This window comes from Cornus florida, unplaced genomic scaffold, assembly GCF_030987335.1.
Source record: "Cornus florida cultivar Cherokee Brave unplaced genomic scaffold, ASM3098733v1 CherokeeBrave_3.0.0_Hap2_Chr06, whole genome shotgun sequence".
Classification (NCBI taxonomy): Eukaryota; Viridiplantae; Streptophyta; class Magnoliopsida; order Cornales; family Cornaceae; genus Cornus; species Cornus florida.
This window is the reverse complement of record NW_026775576.1, coordinates 38349311-38368782: the sequence shown is the minus strand read 5'-3', so window position 1 is coordinate 38368782 and position 19472 is coordinate 38349311. Positions and strand designations below refer to the sequence as shown.

Sequence of the window (19472 nt, the reverse complement as noted above, 5' to 3'; positions counted from 1 at the left end):
TATATAAAAACTGAGAATGTTTTTCAAGAAAGGGAAATTACAAGAGAATATAAAAACTTCAGATGCCGAAACCTTAGTGGAGTCTCGGTTTAAATAACATTACAAAAGGTAAACAGTAATAAAGAAGATAAGAAAGAATCTTTCTTTTTACTGTTTTATTAAAGTGGTCGGCAACTTTCACTGTTGATGAATAGTTTGTCGGCTACTTTCGGCTACTTTCACTGTTGATGAATAGTAGATGTGACAGCTCTTCATGTCGTGTGCTGGATGAACTACAGTCAATCATAGAGAAGAGTGACAGATTATCCTTCCATAGCATTGATGAGATTATGGAGTTCATTTTTATTAAGTGGAGGAGTGCTGACTGGAGATTGAGCATCGACAATATCCCAATCAAGGTTGATGTCATCGGCACCACTACGGATGACATTGGGAACATCAATTGTATTAACCACAATTTCTTTTAAAAATTCTTTGGCTATTAGAACATTATTCTCGGAATGGTCTTCATAGTACATATTCAGAGAAGTGACGAAAAGTCGTCGTCCATCACAATAATAACCTAGCTGGTCATAGTTATTGAAGGTTCCGTTTAGGATTCTGCGTGCTTTGTCTTGTAGGTGAAGAAGACTGTGCATTGCAAGTTCATATGGCTGGATGCCATTGGCAATTTCTTCGAAGTTGAGAAACTGTGTATGCTCATATTCCTCAGCTTCAGTGAGTTTCAGAAACCAGATCTGAAATGGTTGGAAAAATTGAGTTTTTTCTCGCCATCCAATAGTACTGGAAATCCAGAAAGGAACTGATCAACTGATCCTTGTTCTCGTTATGGATAATCATTTCCGTAAACCTTTTGATGCCCTTATCAGTGGCGTTCAATCCAATTTAGTAAATAACGTAATTTAGTTCAAAATCACACCAAATTATTTTGTCTCTCTCACTGATCCAAACATTGAGAAAGTTCTTCAAGTCAAACTCCAACTTCAAATGAGGTTTCCATTTGAGAATTTGTAGATTCAAGGTTAAGTTGAAATGAGTATTTCCAATTATTAACCATATCTATTAAGAAGTTCATTCCTGCTCCAATTTGGTTAAAATTGGACGGTTCGGATGTTAAAAAATGTGAAGTATGAGCATAATTATTAGGGTATTTTCCTACGATATTACAGATGCATCCTACAGAGGTAGTTTGTGCCATAAGAAACAGTTAAGGGTTCTTAAGACCTTTTGATTCTTGTTACGGTACCTAAAACCGTGTGTTCCTGTGACAAAGCTTTTAAACAGTCGTACAGACAAACAAGCTCAAACAGGGAGATATGGGCTTTAAACAGCAATCAAACATATGAGATTTATAACAATAATTAAAGCACAATACTAACACTGTAATAGTACTGAAATATAAGAAGGAAAGCTTACGATAGTGGTCCAAGCTCGAGGTACAGCTCTGATACCAGTTACAAAGTGCGGAAAAAAAAATATAAAAACTGAGAATGTTTTTCAAGAGAGGGAAATTACAAGAGAATATAAAAACTTCAAATGCCGAAACCTTAGTGGAGTCTCGGTTTAAATAACATTACAAAAGGTAAATTGTAATTAAAAAGATAAGAAAGAATCTTTCTTTTTACTGTTTTATTAAAGTGGTCGGCAACTTTCACTGTTGATGAATAGTTTGTCGGCTACTTTTGACTGCTTTCACTGCTGATGAATAGTAGATGTGACAGCTCTTCATGTCGTGTGCTGGATGAACTGCAGTCGATCATAGAGAAGAGTGACAGATTATCCTTCCATAGCATTGATGAGATTATGGAGTTCATTTTTATCAAGTGGAGGAGTGCTGACTGGAGATTGAGCATCGGTAATATCCCAATCAAGGTTGATGTCATCGGCACCACTACGGATGACATTAGGAACATCAATTGTATTAGCCACGATTTCTTTTAAAAATTATTTGGCTGTTAAAACATTATTCTTGGAATAGTCTTCATAGTACTTATTCAGAGAAGTGACGAAAAATCGTCGTCCATCACAACAATAACCTAGCTGGTCATAGTTATTGAAGGTTCCGTTTAGGATTCTGCGTGCTTTGTCTTGTAGGTGAAGAAGACTGTGCATTGCAAGTTCGTATGGCTGGATGCCATTGGCAATTTATTCAGAGTTGAGAAACTGTGTATGCTCATATTCCTCAGCTTCAGTGAGTTTCAGAAACCAAATCTGATATGGTTGGAAGAATCGAGTTTTTTCTCGCCATCAAATAGTACTGGAAATCCAGAGAGTGAGATTTCGACTGTACTGCCATTGAGCAGTGACTTTCTTGATCATTGCTTTGATCATTGCCTGAAAATCTTTGTAAGAGTCACTAGATGAGAAAGTAATTTTGTTAATTACTCCCTAATCGACAGGTTCCATTGACCAGGGAAAACCGGGGAACAATGAAAACAGTCAGTTTTGGGACTTTTTTCCCGTTATAAATAACATCAAAGGTATTGATGTCTTCATGGTTTGCAAAATTAAAAAAAAATTATTGTTACAGAATGATCCAATGCTTTGAAGAGGATGATTCGAAGAAGTTCAGGAGGAAAAATGGTTCTTGCTTTTTCAGGAAGACATATACGATTGATTTTTGCAAACATATTTTGTGGAAAATCTAATTCTCCAACTAACTGGGCAAGCTTAAGAAAACAATTCATTTGTGATAAAGAAAAATCTTTTTCCCAGTCGATTGTGAGACAGATTTGGATGCAAAGCTTTTTAAGCTCATCAGTCATAGCTGTTTGTTCAGCTACAAGCGATGTAAGAGTACTCAGGTGTTGCCTGAATTTCTTATTAGCACCGATTTCATGACATTTCCAAACATTATTAATTTCATTATAAAAATTGTTTGGAAGTCCGGGATCATAGAAGTCTTTTACCTCTATTTGCTCCTAAAGTTGTGAAAACATTTTTTGTGAGGCTTTACCCATGTTATAGAAAACATTTTAAGCATCTATAAGTGTGTCATAAGCCTTGAAGCATGAGCCAGGAAAGGATCGCAACTGTTTGTGACAGTCGTTCCATTCGGCATAGATTCCTGGTTGGTGACTAGCAAAAACCACAAACCATTTGTTTGGCTGTGATGGAGTTGGTTTATCGATTGCCTTTTTAGCAACAGTGATCCAACCATCTTTGTCTGGGCAAGGCTTTTTACCTTGATCACTCATCTGTAGGAAAAGAAATATCGTGGTGAGATATGTCATTATGATTTCTGCTTAAAAAATCTGCAAGAAAATTGTTAGTACCTTTAATATGTTCAATAGAAAAGGAATATTGAGCAATGACATTGTACCATTTTAATCTACGTCCATCTAAACAATTCTTTTTGTTTTTGAGGAAATCTTTAACTACTTGAATATCAATTCGAATAATAAAGTCTTTTGGAGCAAGATAAATATGAAATCTTTTTATTGCTAATTTACTTGCCAAAAGTTCTTTTTCATAAATAATATAATTCTGTTCATTTGGTTTAAATTTTTCAGAATTATATCCACAAATCAATTCTTCAATTGTGGTAATAGTGGGTTCGGTGATACGCAGTTTTGGTTCGGAGTTGATGTTTTCAAATAACCAATTGTGAGGAATTTCAAGATCTGTCCAGTTGAGTAATTTTGGTTCAATTACTGAATCAAAAGGATGAGGTTCTAACAAAGTGATTAGTTTAGAGTCAAGTGTAGGAATGGTAGCTATTTCAGGTTCTCACGTGAGTTCATAGAGAACTTTCCACTGCATGCCGATGCTGGGAGAGTCAAAATCCATTTTGAGGTTAGAAAGTTGGAGTTTGACTTGAAGAACTTTCTCAATGTTTGGATAAGTGAGAGAGACAAAATAATTTGGTATGATTTTGAACCAAAATACGTTATTGACTAAATTGGATTGAAAGCCACCGATAAGGGCGTCAATAGGTTTATGGAAACGATTATCCATAACGAGAGCAAGGATCGGTTGATCAATTCCTTTGCGAAACAAAGATGTAATCTTGATCTGAACTCTTCCAATATGTATATATCGGGCGAGAGGATTTTGCTGTCGCCATCGCGTAATCTTGTCATTATTGAGGATATTGAATCCATATTTTCCATTCGAGGTGTAATCGATGGTAGTATCACCGCTAAATTGTTCAAGGATCCATTTGGAAAAGATAGAGAACTTAAAAGTTTTGAAGACTTCTTCTTTCTTTAGCTTTTGGAGTTTTGCGAACTGAATGAGTTGTTCGTTCGTAAACTAGACTTCTTCACCAATAACACTACTTAATTTAATGTTAGAGGTCTCATCAGGTTGCAGCGAGGTCAACTGCATCATACAGATATCTTCATCGCTGTCACTGGATTTTGAGGATTGATCGGTTTGACTAGAAATTTTATAGAGAATATCGTCAGAATCGGAGAGACCACTGCCATAAACAACACAGAAGTTTTTTGCGTTTAGACGTTTGATCATTTTGGATGCACTTTTGCCTTTTTGTGGACAATTTGGTGCTATATGACCAGGTTCATTGCAAATGTAGCACTTGCAGTCTTTTTTGATCTCAGGGGGTTTCTTGCTCCTTTTCCCTTTGCTTCTTTTAGCAGTAGAGGTTGAAGAAGATGTTGGTTTAACATACTTCCTGGATTTTTGAACAGGCTTTTTACCTTTCTTCCACTTGTGCCATCTAAACTATTTGGGTTTCCTAAAGGAACGGCGTGAAGTGGTAGATCGGCTAGGTGCACAGCCAACTTTCCAAGTTTCTTGAAGAATCTTGTCGCAACAACGCTGTCCTTCCGGAGTATTGCTGATTTGATTCTTAACCTATTTTTTGGCTTTAGTTTCCAAACATTTTTCGTTAATCAGACGATAAATGAAATTAGTACGATAACCAAGGTTACCAGTTCGTTTGATACGGACAAGAAAGTCGGGATAGCCTTTAATGGCCAATTCATCCCAAGGACTTGGAAGTTTATGGAAATATTGGGGTAACCACTGTTCCATAGCATTTAGAGGAAGACGCCCAAAATATTTGCTTAATATCTTGACATATTTTAGAAACTGGCAAATGTCGCACAATTCTATTTTAGAAAGAGCGAAATTAGCGTCGTCTAAAAGAAAGAGTTCACTGGTATGGCCAACTAGTTCTTCTTTAAGGATTTTGACAAACCCACGTAAAACACCGTCTAGGTTGTCAAAGTTGTTAAGAGGCTCGTCTTTTTGTCGCTGCCCTTGAGAAGTTTGATCCCATTGGCGGAGCCAATCAAGAGTATCACCTTGTAGGGTTACTGAGATGTAATCGAGAAAACGATCTCTTTTCTAGAGGGCTTTCTGGTTATTAACCAGAATCACTAGGGATTGTGCCCATTCATCGATTGTTTTAAGATGATCCTTATAGGGAACATTAGTAAGATCAAGATAAGTACCATGTTGTGAAATCGGAAACTTATTGAGGTCATCCTTCCGGGTAAAGGTAGGATAGGTCATATAATCGAAATTATAGGAAGTGGCAGAAGCTGTAGGTTTGGGTTCTGCAGTTTGAGAAGTTTCGGCAGGTGTGCCGGAGGCCGGAATAGGGGTTTCTTCAGTGGGATGCATTTCTTCTGTTTGAGGAAAGTCACCGTAAAATGTTTCATCAAGAATAGTGTTAGAAGCACGTTTTCGTCGATGTGAAGTAGATAAGAATGGCTGTGGATCAGCTTGTATTTCTTCATCTATGGATTCTGAGTCTTCAGAATTGTTGAATTCTTCAGAGTCAGATTGATCAGAGAAAATATTTATTTGTTCTTCTGATTCTGTATCACTATCAGATAAATTAAAATTATATCCGAAGTGTGTAAGGAGACCTTCATTTTGTAGTGAAGTTTCACAGATCTGATTTATGATATGTGTGTTTTCATCAAAAGATAATTTAGGATTAATGTATAGCTCTTGTAGACAACTAAGATAATCTATAATGCTTTCATATTCCTCTTTGTTTTAGCTCGATGAGGGTTGCTCATTAAGTACTTTAATATCTACATTACCATAAAAAATGGGTCTAACCTTGTAGATGGTTTGAGTAGAGGTAGTCTGGTTATCTTCTGTATAGGAAGAAGGAGTAGATTGGGTAGTTTGTTTATCGACTTTATCTTTATTTGGTGGATCATCAGGAGGGTAGAGGTCAGATAACTTTGCTTTTTTTAATTTGGCCAGATCTATAGTCATCTGATAAATCTAATCTTTTAGATCTTGAGTGTCCTGAGTATCAAATAGCGAGATAATATGTGTTATTTATGGCAGTGATCTCTCCATTCTGACGATATTCTTATGAAATTTCTAGTCAAACCGATCAATCCTCAGAATCCAGTGACAGAGATAAAGATATTTGTATGATGCAGTTTACCTCGCCGCAACCTGAAGAGACCTCTAACATTAAATTAAGTAGTGTTATTGGTGAAGAAGTCCATTTTACGAACAAACAACTCATTCAGTTCGCAAAACTCCAAAAGCTGAAGAAAGAAGAAGTCTACAAAACTTCCAAGTTCTCTATCTTTTCCAAACGGATCCTTAAACAATTCAGCGGTGATACTACCATCGATTACACCTCATAGGGAAAATGTAGATTCAATATCCTCAATAATGACAAGGTTGCACGATGGCGACAGCAAAATCCTCTCGCCCGTTATATTCATATTAGAAGAGTTCAGATCAAGATTACATATTTGTTTCACAAAGGAACTGATCAACCGATCCTTGCTCTCGTTATGGATAATCGTGTCCATAAACATATTTACGCCCTTATCGGTGGCGTTCAATCCAATTAGTCAAGAACGTAATTTGGTTCAAAATCACACCAAATTATTATGTCTCTCTCACTGATCCAAACATTGAGAAAGTTCTTCAAGTCAAACTCCAACTTTCTAACCTCAAAATGGATTTTGACTCTTCCAACCTCGACATACAGTGGAAAGTTCTCTACGAACTCACGCGAGAACCTGAAACAGCTACCATTCCATCCGAAAAATGGCGCCAAATGAAACATCCCATTGGAGTACAAGGTATTGATGCTGAAGCTCCTATGAATGTCATTCAATTCAAAGCAAAAGATATTGCTATTTGGTTAAATGACAAAAAATTCATAATACCAAAATTACTTGGTTTTCCATACATGCATAGTCTTCATAGTACATATTCAGAGAAGTGACGAAAAGTCGTCGTCCATCACAACAATAACCTAGCTGGTCATAGTTATTGAAGGTTCCGTTTAGGATTCTGCATGCTTTGTCTTGTAGGTGCTGAATATCTTAACGTATTTTGGAAACTGGCAAATGTCGCACAATTCTATTTTAGAAAGAGCGAAATTAGCGTCGTCTGAAAGAAGGAGTTCACCGGTATGGCCAAATAAAACGCGAACTAGTCCATATCCCTGAAGTTTATTTTCCCCAAAACGGTGATAAACTTCTTCTTGAAACTGACGCCTCTGACTTTTGTTGGGGTTGTGTGTTAAAAGCTATTCCACAAGACAAGTGGGATGAAGCCATTTTCACTAATCATCAGATAAGAGCACGTAAGACTCCTATCCTAAAAAAAGCTTCAAAAAGAAGAATTGATTTGTGGATATAATTCTGGAAAATTTAAACCAAATGAACAGAATTATATTATTTATGAAAAAGAACTTCTGGCAACTAAATTAGCAATAAAAAGATTTCATATTTATATTGCTCCAGAAGACTTTATTATTCGAACTGATAATCAAGTAGTTAAAGATTTCCTCATAAACAAAAAGAATTGTTTAGATGGACGTAGATTAAAATGGTACAATGTCATTGCTCAATATTCCTTTTCTATTGAACATGTTAAAGGTACTAACAATTTTCTTACAGATTTTTTAAGCAGAAATCATAATGACATATCTCACCACGATATTTCTTTTCCTACAGATGAGTGATCAAGGTAAAAAGCCTTGCCCAGACAAAGATGGTTAGATCATTGTTGCTAAAAAGGCAATCGATAAACCAACTCCATCACAGCCAAACAAATGGTTTGTGGTTTTTGCTGGTCACCAACCAGGAATCTATGCCGAATGGAACGACTGTCACAAACAGTTGCGATCCTTTCCTGGCTCATGCTTCAAGACTTATAACACACTTATAGATGCTCAAAATGTTTTCTATAACGTGGGTAAAGCCTCGCAAAAAATGTTTTCACAACTCCAGGAGCAAATAGAGGTAAAAGACTTCTATGATCCTGGACTTCCAAACAATTTTTATAATGAAATTAATAATGTTTGGAAATGTCATAAAATCGGTGCTAATAAGAAATTCAGACAACACCTGAGTACTCTTACATCGCTTGTAGCTGAACAAACAGCTATGACTGATGAGCTTAAAAAGCTTTGCATCCAAATCTGTCTCACAATCGACTGGGAAAAAGATTTTTCTTTATCACAAATAAATTGTTTTCTTAAGCTTGCCCAGTTAGTTGGAGAATTAGATTTTCCACAAAATACGTTTGCAAAAATCAATCGTATATGTCTTCTTGAAAAAGCAAAAAACATTTTTCCTCCTGAACTTTTCTGAATCATCCTCTCCAAAGCATTTGATCATTCTATAACAATAAAAAAAAAAATTTATTTTGCAAACCATGAAGACATCAATACCTTCGATGTTATTTATAATGGGAAAAAGGTCCCAAAACTGACTCTTTTCATTGTTCCCCGGTTTTCCCTGGTCAATGGAACCTATCAATTGGGGAGTAATTAACAAAATTACTTTCTCATCTAGTGACTCTTACAAAGATTTTTCGGCAACGATCAAAGCAATGATCTACAAAGTCACTGCTCAATGGCAGTACAGTCGAAATCTCACTTTCTAGATTTAATGTTTTTCAAGAGAGGGAAATTACAAGAGAATATAAGAACTTCAGATGCCGAAACCTTAGTGGAGTCTCGGTTTAAATAACATTACAAAAGATAAATTGTAATTAAGAAGATAAGAAAGAATCTTTTTTTTTACTATTTTATTAAAGTGGTCGACAACTTTCACTGTTAATGAATAGTTTGACGGCTACTTTCGGCTACTTTCACTGTTGATGAATAGTAGATGTGACAGCTCTTCATGTCGTGTGTTGGATGAACTGCAGTCGATCATAGAGAAGAGTCACATATTATCCTTCCATAGCATTGATGAGATTATGGAGCTCATTTTCATTAAGTGGAGGAGTGCTGACTAGAGATTGAGCATCGACAATATCCCAATGAAGGTTAATGTCATCGGCACCACTACGGATGACATTGGGAACATCAATTGTATTAGCCACGATTTCTCTTAAAAATTCTTTGGCAGTTAAAACATTATTCTCGGAATAGTCTTCATAGTACATATTCAGAGAAGTGACGAAAAGTCGTCGTCCATCACAACAATAACCTAGTTGGTCATAGTTATTGAAGGTTCTGTTTAGGATTCTGCATGCTTTGTCTTGTAGGTGAAAAAGACGGTGCATTGCAAGTTCATATGGCTGGATGCCATTGGCAATTTCTTCAAAGTTGAGAAACTGTGTATGCTCATATTCCACAGCTTCAGTGAGTTTCAGAAACTAGATCTGATATGGTTGGAAGAATCGAGTTTTTTCTCGCCATCCAATAGTACTGGAAATCCAGAAAGTGAGATTTCGACTGTACTGCCATTGAGCTGTGACTTTGTAGATCATTGATTTGATCATTGCCTGAAAATCTTTGTAAGGGTCACTAGATAAGAAAGTAATTTTGTTAATTACTCCCCAATCGACAGGTTCCATTGACCAGGGAAAACCGGGAACAATGAAAACAGTCAGTTTTGGGACCTTTTTCCCGTTATAAATAACATCAAAGGTATTGATGTCTTCATGGTTTGCAAAATAAAATTTTTTTACTGTTACAAAATGATCCAATGCTTTGGAGAGGATGATTCAGAAAAGTTCAGGAGGAAAAATGTTTCTTACTTTTTCAAGAAGACATATACGATTGATTTTTGCAAACGTATTTTGTGGAAAATCTAATTATCCAACTAACTGGGCAAGCTTAAGAAAACAATTTATTTGTGATAAAGAAAAATCTTTTTCCCAATCGATTGTGAGACAGATTTGGATGCAAAGCTTTATAAGCTCATCAGTCATAGCTGTTTGTTCAGCTACAAGCAATGTAAGAGTACTCAGGTGTTGCCTGAATTTCTTATTAGCACCGATTTTATGACATTTCCAAACATTATTAATTTCATTATAAAAATTGTTTGGAAGTCCAGGATCATAGAAGTCTTTTACCTCTATTTGCTCTTGGAGTTGTGAAAACATTTTTTGTGAGGCTTTACCCATGTTATAGAAACATTTTGAGCATCTATAAGTGTGTCATAAGCCTTGAAGCATGAGCCAGGAAAGGATCGCAACTGTTTGTGACAGTCGTTCCATTCGGCATAGATTCCTGGTTGGTAACCAGCAAAAACCACAAACCATTTGTTTGGCTGTGATGGAGTTGGTTTATCGATTGCCTTTTTAGAAACAGTGATCCAACCATCTTTGTCTGGGCAAGGCTTTTTACCTTGATCACTCATCTGTAGGAAAAGAAATATCGTGGTGAGATATGTCATTATGATTTCTGCTTAAAAAATTTGCAAGAAAATTGTTAGTACCTTTAATATGTTCAATAGAAAAGGAATATTGAGCAATGACATTGTACCATTTTAATCTACGTCCATCTAAACAATTCTTTTTGTTTTTGAGGAAATCTTTAACTACTTGATTATCAATTCGAATAATAAAGTCTTCTGGAGCAAGATAAATATGAAATCTTTTTATTGCTAATTTAATTGCCAGAAGTTCTTTTTCATAAATAATATAATTCTGTTCATTTGGTTTAAATTTTCCAGAATTATATCCACAACTCAATTCTTCTTTTTTGGGATAGGAGTCTTACGTGCTCTTATCTGATGATTAGTGAAAATGGCTTCATCCCACTTGTCTTGTGGAATAGCTTTTAACACACAACCCCAGCAAAAGTCAGAGGTGTCAGTTTCAAGAATAAGTTTATCACCGTTTCGGGGAAAATAAACTTCAGGGATATGGACTAGTTTGCGTTTGATTTGTTGGACAACAGTGGTGTTGCTATCAGTCCATTCAAATACTTTATTTTTCTGTAGCTTCTTTATTAAAGGGAGCTCTTTTTGAGACAGGTCTTTAATAAAGGTGTGGCCATAGTTCAAGATTCCTAAAAAGCTCTATAGCTGCTTTTTATCTTGAATGATATCTGGAAAATCACGAATCTTAGTAATGATATGGTCTTGTAATTTTATACCTTTTTGGGTTAAAACTAGGCCAAGGAAATCAATGGATTCCTATTCAACATCTATCTTTGTTGGAGATAAGATGATTCCATGATTTTTCAGTTTTTCTGAAAGACAATGGAGATGTTTTTGATGTTCTTCTCTTGTTTTAGAGAAGACCAAAATATCATCGATGTAAACAACCACAAAGTCTTTAAGGTCATTAAAGATCTTGTCCATCCACCGTTGATATATTTGAGGTACAGTATTGAGACCGAAGGGCATTACGGTCCATTGATAATGACCTCGTGGTGTGCTGAAAGCAGTTAATGGCTTTGAGTGTTTTCGTAATTTTATTTGCCAAAAACCTACTTTGCAATCAAACTTGCTGAAGATTTTTGCTCCGCGAGTTTGATTAATGAGAACATCTTTTCGAGGAATAAAATATCCATCAAAAATTAAATGTTCATTAAGCCGTTTATAGTTTATTACCATACGGGCTTTACCTCTTTTTACCTCACTATAGTTTCTGACCATAAAAGCAAGACTAGTATGAGGGCTTTTGGTGCGTTCGATGAGCTTCCTTTCAAGAAGATCATGAAGTTGATCTTCAAATTCGTCGATATCTTTCCGGAGATAGATCATCGGTTTGACACGAATGATAACGTTATCGTCTTTGAGTTTTAAGCTGCAAAAACGAGGACTCCTTTGCCATAGATTTAAAGGATTATCAGAAAAATTTTGTCTCAAAATAGCATTTAACCAGTGAGTGTCATTTAAGACAAAAAGTTCATTTGTTTCTCTTTTTGGAGGAGAAAAATTTTCATTACAAACAGAAGCTAAATTTTCTTGAATTAAAATTTCAACAACTGTTTTGTCTTTGAGTGTTAAAGAAATTGTTTTTTCATTTAACTGTAAAGGAAGATAACTATAAATAAAGTGACATCCAAGAATAAAATCACCATGCATGTATGGAAAACAGAGTAATTTTGGTATTATGAATTTTTTGTCATTTAACCAAATAGCAATATCTTTTGCTTTGAATTGAATGACATTCGTAGGAGCTTCAGCATCAATACCTTGTACTCCAATTGGATGTTTCATTTGGCGCCATTTTTCGGATGGAATGGCGTTGTAATGACAACAACTGGTTGTTACGCCAGTATCAATGAGAACACAGAGTCTATAAGGTTTATAACCTTTGAAGTTAAGAATACCATTTGCCTTGTTAACTTTTCTTCTTTTTTTTGTTGTGATGCTCAAGCCTCAACACTTGAGCTCGAGCTATGGGGCTTGAATTTCTTCAAACTTCACCATTTAAGCTCCCAGCTTGCTCTTAACGACCGGCAATGACTCTATAAGCTTCAATATCATCATAAAGTCCCAGTTTTAACCATTTCTCTAGGAAAGTACCTGTAAACACACATTAAACATAAATCAGTCTAACTATGGATAGAAGTATCACTTTAGGCCTTAACATACGTATATTTAGGGGCTCGAATATGCATAAATTCAGTGCTCAACACTACTTGGCCATCCATGCCTGATATTCAATTAATGGCACACACTTTCATTTACAACATATAATCCCCCTAATCCACCAATTATTGAATGTCTAGGAAGGCAATGCTTAGTAATAAACTCTATGTCCCAAGACTCCTCTCTCATATTATCTACACCTCATACTTGCTTTATGATAAGCGCTGAAAAGTGCGTATTTAAACCCCTTAAGCTTAGGTATTTTAGAACCTTTATTTATCTTATTTTACCATTTTGTATTGATTTCGTGTTATTTCCATTTTCAGGTACTTAACCCCAAAACAAGCTAACTCAGCCAAATAAGAGTATAATTGAAGCAATTATGGGATGAATCAAAGAAAGGAGCAAAGTAGAAAGGAAGCAAATCGTGGAATTTCAGCAACTTTGATCGATCTCAAGAAAAGTTCGATCGATCCAACTTTCATCGATCTCGGCACTTCAAGATGGATCTGAGCCATGTTTGTCCCTGTTCAAAGATCTCAAAAGTTTGATCGATCCAACTTCCTTCTCTAATCGATCGAACATTCTTGTCCTTATCTAAATGATTGATCTTATCTAGTTGTACCACCCAACCAACCACTTTTGTCCTTTTCCCAAAAATATCTCCAAAATATCTTATATTTGTTTTTATCCAAAAAGACACCGCCATTGAGGATCGATCCAGCCTAAGTTCGATAGATCTCAGCCATGTTCGATCGATCCAAGTCCAAGGTTCGATCGATCGAACATCCTCCAGTGCGAAAAAGTTAAATTTCCAGCTCACAAAAAGTTGTCCTTTATCCAATTATTAGGGAATATTTGTTGTACGGCCCCAGCTCATTTTGGGTGTCATTTGACCTACCTATATAAGGATAAGGATTACTTTTTACATCATATCATATCATACCTTGTAGAACTCTTAATAAGTATGCAAAGAAGAGGAGGAGGCTAGAGACACCATTGAAGACTCTTCATCAACCAAGGAGCAGATTTCTTCCATGGAGCTTGCCCTTGAGGGTTGGAGGACATCATCCATGAGTGGCTAGACATCCTCTTGGGGCTAGAATTAGCCCTAAGTATGCTTTATACTTCTTGATTTATGGATTTTTGAGGGGATTTGTATTGTGATTCATGTCTTGACACTTTTATATATATAGATCTTGTTTCTTCAATGATTTATGTGGTTTAATGCTTCCAATTGATCATTTCATTCTATCTATATGTCTATGTATGCTAGAATAGATGTTCATGTGTTTGTCTCTATTTCTTGTGTTATTGATGCATGTCTATGTGTGTTGATGCTATAAATCTAGAGATTGTCAAGACATAGTGCTTAATGTCATGTTCTTGTGGTTTATTTGATGGTTCATACTCATTTCTTGATGGATTGTACCTCTCCCTTAGTTTAATTAGCTTAATCTCATGTCATTAGCTTAGTTGTAGTGTAGTTGTTATATGGAAGGACAATGCATGCTTGTTGTTGATGTTCCATACTTATGAAAAGCAAGTAACATGTATCTCTAACCTTGTGATGTGTTTGGATTGTGAGCTTAAAGAAAGGATTAATGGCTTAATTTGATATGTTGTGCTATCCACTATGTTGTTTAGACAATATATGCTTAATTTGCCATCCACGCTTATTGAAACAACGACACACGCACACTTTGTTGCAATACATGCTCTTCCCCTCATTAATCATTCATTAAAGGTGTAGAAAAGCTATGCGTAGTGGTGATCTCTAAACCCCAAGATCTTTCTCTCTCTCTTTTATTCTCTCTGTTACATTATTGCTTACTTTAATTTAATTTGCATCTAGTTTAATTCAACCAACCAACCACTATTTTGATCACTCGAGCTACTAACCCTAATTTTGATTCCTCAACCTAGTACGACACTCAATCCCTTGGGACGATCCCTACTCACCCTAGCTATAGTTTTAGTGAAAGGTAGTAGTGGCAATTTCTAAATGTAAAACTTGGCCACTTTGCATAAACTTTGGGTTCGGAGTGCGACATCCACCAAGTTTTTGGAGCCGTTGCCAGGGATTGATTGATTGGCAACGTCGTATTTATGAAATCAATTAGGAATTAGTACTCTTTTGATCGTGTCTTTACTTTGTTTTCAATTTTGTTACTTATTATGTTTGTTCTTGTTTGACTAGGAGCATTGGGCTAAGAAGGTGAGCAAAGGATATTCCAAGCAAAGGAGCTAAGCAAGCAAAGGAAAAATGCTAAAATCATAAAAAAAAATTTGCTAAGCTAAAAGCTAAAAATTTGGAGTTGAAGTGCTAAAGAACCTTTGTGAGCTTTTTTTTACTCAAACTCTTAGTTAAATCGTCGGCCCGTGTGGAGGCTTGTATTTCAATTCTTAGATAAATCGTGAGCCCACGTGGAGGCAATTTACTTTTCTTGCATTTATTGTTAAAGCATGGGAGTATGAGAACATTGTATGTGGAGGAAGTTTGTTAATTATTGACTTGTTATGAAGGTGAAGTGTTTGTGTCATTGGTTGTTGTGTTGCATTGTGCATACATGGTCGTAGATCATTGAGACCCACTCTTGTCCCTTTAAATTTTCATCTTAAATCCATTGTTCGAAATCCTAGGGGAAAAGGTAGTTGTAGTCAATCCATTTCATCAATGGAAGGACATAATGAGGACCATGTAGAGGACCTTGGTCTCATAAACCAACAAGGTATCCTCCACCCCAATGTGCATCATGATAACATGCAAGTACCATTAGGCATGCCAAGGCCATTCATTCATCCACCACAACAACAAGGCCAAGTTCCACTGGGAATGCCAAGGCCAATCTATGCTCCACCACCTTCCATCATTCAAGGCAACCAAGGTGCCCATGTTGCACCTTTAGTTGTTAATCCTCCCCTTGCTTTAAGGGATCACTATGTGCCTAATGAATATAATGCACCCACATGCATTCAATTGCCACCATTTAAAGCACACCACTATGAAATCAAGCCACAAACCATTCAAATGCTTCCTAATTATCATGGACTTCTAAGTGAAGAACCTTACAAGCATTTGGATGAGTTTCTTGAAGTATATTCCACCGTAAAATACATGGACATGCCGGAAGAGGTCTTAAGGCTTAAACTTTTTCCATTCACCCTTAAAGATAAGGCAAAATATTGGTTTAACAATCTTAGGCCTTTTTCAATAACTTCTTGGGCGGAAATGCAACAAGAGTTCTTGAAGAAGTACTATCCGGTTTCTAAGACCAATGCCATGAGAACCTCAATTCAAGAATTTTCACATGGGGATGGAGAAATATTTCATGAGGCATGGGAACGTTTTAATGAATTGCTTAGGAAGTGTCCACATCATGACATGCCTAAATGGTAATTAGTTCAATATTTCTTTGAGAGCTTATCGGACAATTATAAAGGCATGTTTGATGCTTCCATGGGTGGCTCTTATATTGATAGGCATGAGGATGACATGTGGCGTCTTTATGAGAGCATGAGTGAAAATTCTTCGCATTGTACTTTATCTTCGAAGAATGGTAGAAATTCTAGTGGTAGGAAGAGTGTTGGCTTACATCAATTTGACCACTCCAATGAAATTGCCACCGAAATGAAATCATTATCTCAAAGGTTTGATCAATTTTTGATCAACCAAAACTCGGCAAATCAAGTATCTTCCTTCCTTAACCATTCTCATCATGCATCTAATGAGACATGTATGACTTGTTCAAGTGTTTTACATTCTACTTCCAATTGTCCCCATGGACATGTGCAAAGTGAGCATCATGAACAAGCAAATGTTGTTTTTACTAATCAAGGGAACAATCCTTATGGAAATCATTACAATCCTAGTCGGAGGAATCACCCGAATTTCTCTTGGAAAAGTTAAGGGGAGGGCTCAAATCCTTCCCAAGGTGGTTTTCAAGGAAAGTACATTCCACCTCCACTACAAAGCCAAGGTTCCCAAGGTTTTAGATCATCATACCAATCACAAGGAAACCAATTTTCTAATTCTCATTTTCCTAATCAACCATCATATTCCCAAGGAAATGTTAGAAGTCCCGCTTTTGAAGAGAAAGCTTTGACCGCTTTAGTCACTTTAGAAGCAAATACACAATTACTTCCTTCTCACTCTCAATCCATTGCAAAGCTAGAAACTCAAGTAGGGTAAATAGCTGTAATGACCCGGTCATTTTCTTTCCTTTCCTTTTCTCAGATTTTTACGGATATTTTTTTTTTTCCGTTGATCTTTTCCTTTCTGAGTTTGGTTTCTTGTCACTTAGTGTCATCTTGAGTGCTCGGGGATGGTTTCCGAGACTCTTTTCCTTGGATTGATCACTTTCTTTGATGACCGAGTCATTTTCACATTTTCACTTATGTGACACTATTCACTTTCGTCTTTTTCTCGGTTGTCACTTTGTTAGCATAACCTCATTTTTCGTGTTCAGATTTGATTCCGGTTTTACAAGCATCCACGATATTTAAATTCCATACTATGTGTATTTTCACTTTTGTAGAAAAGCATGCCAAGTGCTTACTTTTCTTGTAAAGGGTATAGATGCATGAACTTTTTGTAATTTTCTTAACTTTTGGGGTTTTTGTGTAATTACTGTAAAGTAATTATTTTTTTCTTAGGGACCATTTTGCAATTTAATTTGGAAAATATTTTCAAAAAGGACCTTTTTGCAATTTCTGAAAAAGTGTGACAAGTGTCACACTCTCATTGGTCCACTTGTTAACATTTGTGTGGAGACACTTTGAGGCCTTGGATGATGACACATGGAGGGTGAAGATTCACCCACTTGTTGGCCTAAGATTGGTGCACTTGTTGGCCTAAGATTGGTGCACTTGTTGGCTTGGATGGTTGACAAGTGTAGGTTTAGGATTAAGCCTATAATGGATGTTTGGATGAGTGACAAGTGTAAGCTCACAATTTGATCTTGCATTAGTGTGTGTGTGAGAGGTAGTGTAAGAGCACATAGTGAATGGAGGATCTCTATCCCCTCCACTCACATTTCATCTTCATCATTTTCTATTTCCTCCCTCTCTTGTAAAGAAAACCCTAGCCTCCATGGATTGAGCCTAAAGCCTTAAGCTTTGACCTTGATTTTTGAGAGCCTTCCATTGATTTCCAAGCTTGAATTTGGGAATACATTTTGTTCCCCTCATCTTCCTCTTCATAACCCTAGAAGGGTTTGCCATTTTGTGTTGATTTTGCCTTGGATTCTAGAGAGACACTTCTCTAGTGAGGTAGGGGATGTTTTAGGGTTGTATATTTTGTTATCTTGCATGTTATTGATGCTTATATAAGTTGTATGCATGTCTTTTGTTAATTTGATAAATTAGTGATTTATCATATCTTGCATATAACTCATTTTAGACTTGGTAAATGGCATGGCCATGAGTTGATCTTTGATATATATTAATTTGGGATGATTTAGATGAGTTTTCAAAGCTAGAGGTTAAATGGATTTAATTTGATTTAAATTCTAGTAAATTGTGTTTTACTTATATCCCATTTTGGACTTGAGATATGGTATGACCATGAGTTAGTGCTTGATATATGTTAATTAGGGATCATTTGAATAACTTTTGAAATCTAGAGATTTGATTAATTTAAATTAATTAAATTCTATATGATGCTATCTTGCTCATTTGACACTTTTGATTTGATATATGTAATGAGCATGCTATGTTGTTTAACATATATTAATTTGAGGTTATCCGAATTTGATTTGAAATCTAAAGAATTTGATTATCTTGTTTAATTAAATTCTATCTAATGGCTCCATGGATCTATTGGTATTTTAGAAGTTGTTTCTATATTCAAATCATGGACTTGAACTTGTTATGTATTCACTTAGTTGTGTTTTGAGCATTGGACAACTTTGTTGTTATATTTATATTCATGAGAACATGTTTTCTTTATGGAATATATTGATGCCATGTGTAGTGAATTGTACACTTTGAAATTGACATTATGTATGTCATTTTAGAATTGAAATTCTAAGGCATGGATTGTGTGGTTTCAACCTACTTGTGCATGGAAGATGTTTTCATGCATTATATAAGTTATGTATAAGTTGTGAACTTATTTGATTATTTTGGATTATCTTGGGACATGGTTACTAGTAACATGGCTAGAGTTTGGCTCTAGTGCGGGAGGTATGAGTTCTCCCCAATTGAGATAGTGCACACTTAGGGTGGTCTTCCCTACGGGTTAATGCCCGGAATAACCATTGAGGTCTCGGCAGAATTCCGAGCTTAGATGTCCAAGTCTTCCACTATTTGTTTTCGCATTCAATTCCAAGTTAACAATCATGTTTATATTGTAACTTGTGGTTTTGGTTATTGGCGATTTTGATGTTGTTAAGTACATCTATGTTTATGATTTAATGAATCATTTTGATGTTGTTAAGTACATCCATGTTTATGATTTTAATGAATCATTTTGATGTTGTTAAGTACATCCATACTAAATTGATATATTTAGTTGATTTCACACTTTTAGATTTCTAGTTGATAACCTAGAGAACCTATGTCTTGATGTGTGGTATTAGATATTCTAATTATGCTAAATTGTTATATTTAGTTAATGTTGCATTTTAGACTTCAAGTTGATTACCTTGAGAATTTATATGTTGTTGTTTTGTGTAAGCATGCTCCTATGTTGTTGCTTTGTGTAAGCATGACCCTATGTTGCTA

At 35.8% G+C, this 19472-nt stretch overlaps 1 pseudogene; it reads right to left on the bottom strand.

The window, feature by feature from the left end:
* Positions 1–16034: 16034 nt before the first annotated feature.
* Positions 16035–16133, bottom strand: LOC132315203 (small nucleolar RNA R71; annotated as a pseudogene).
* Between the last annotated feature and the right edge of the window lie 3339 nt (positions 16134–19472).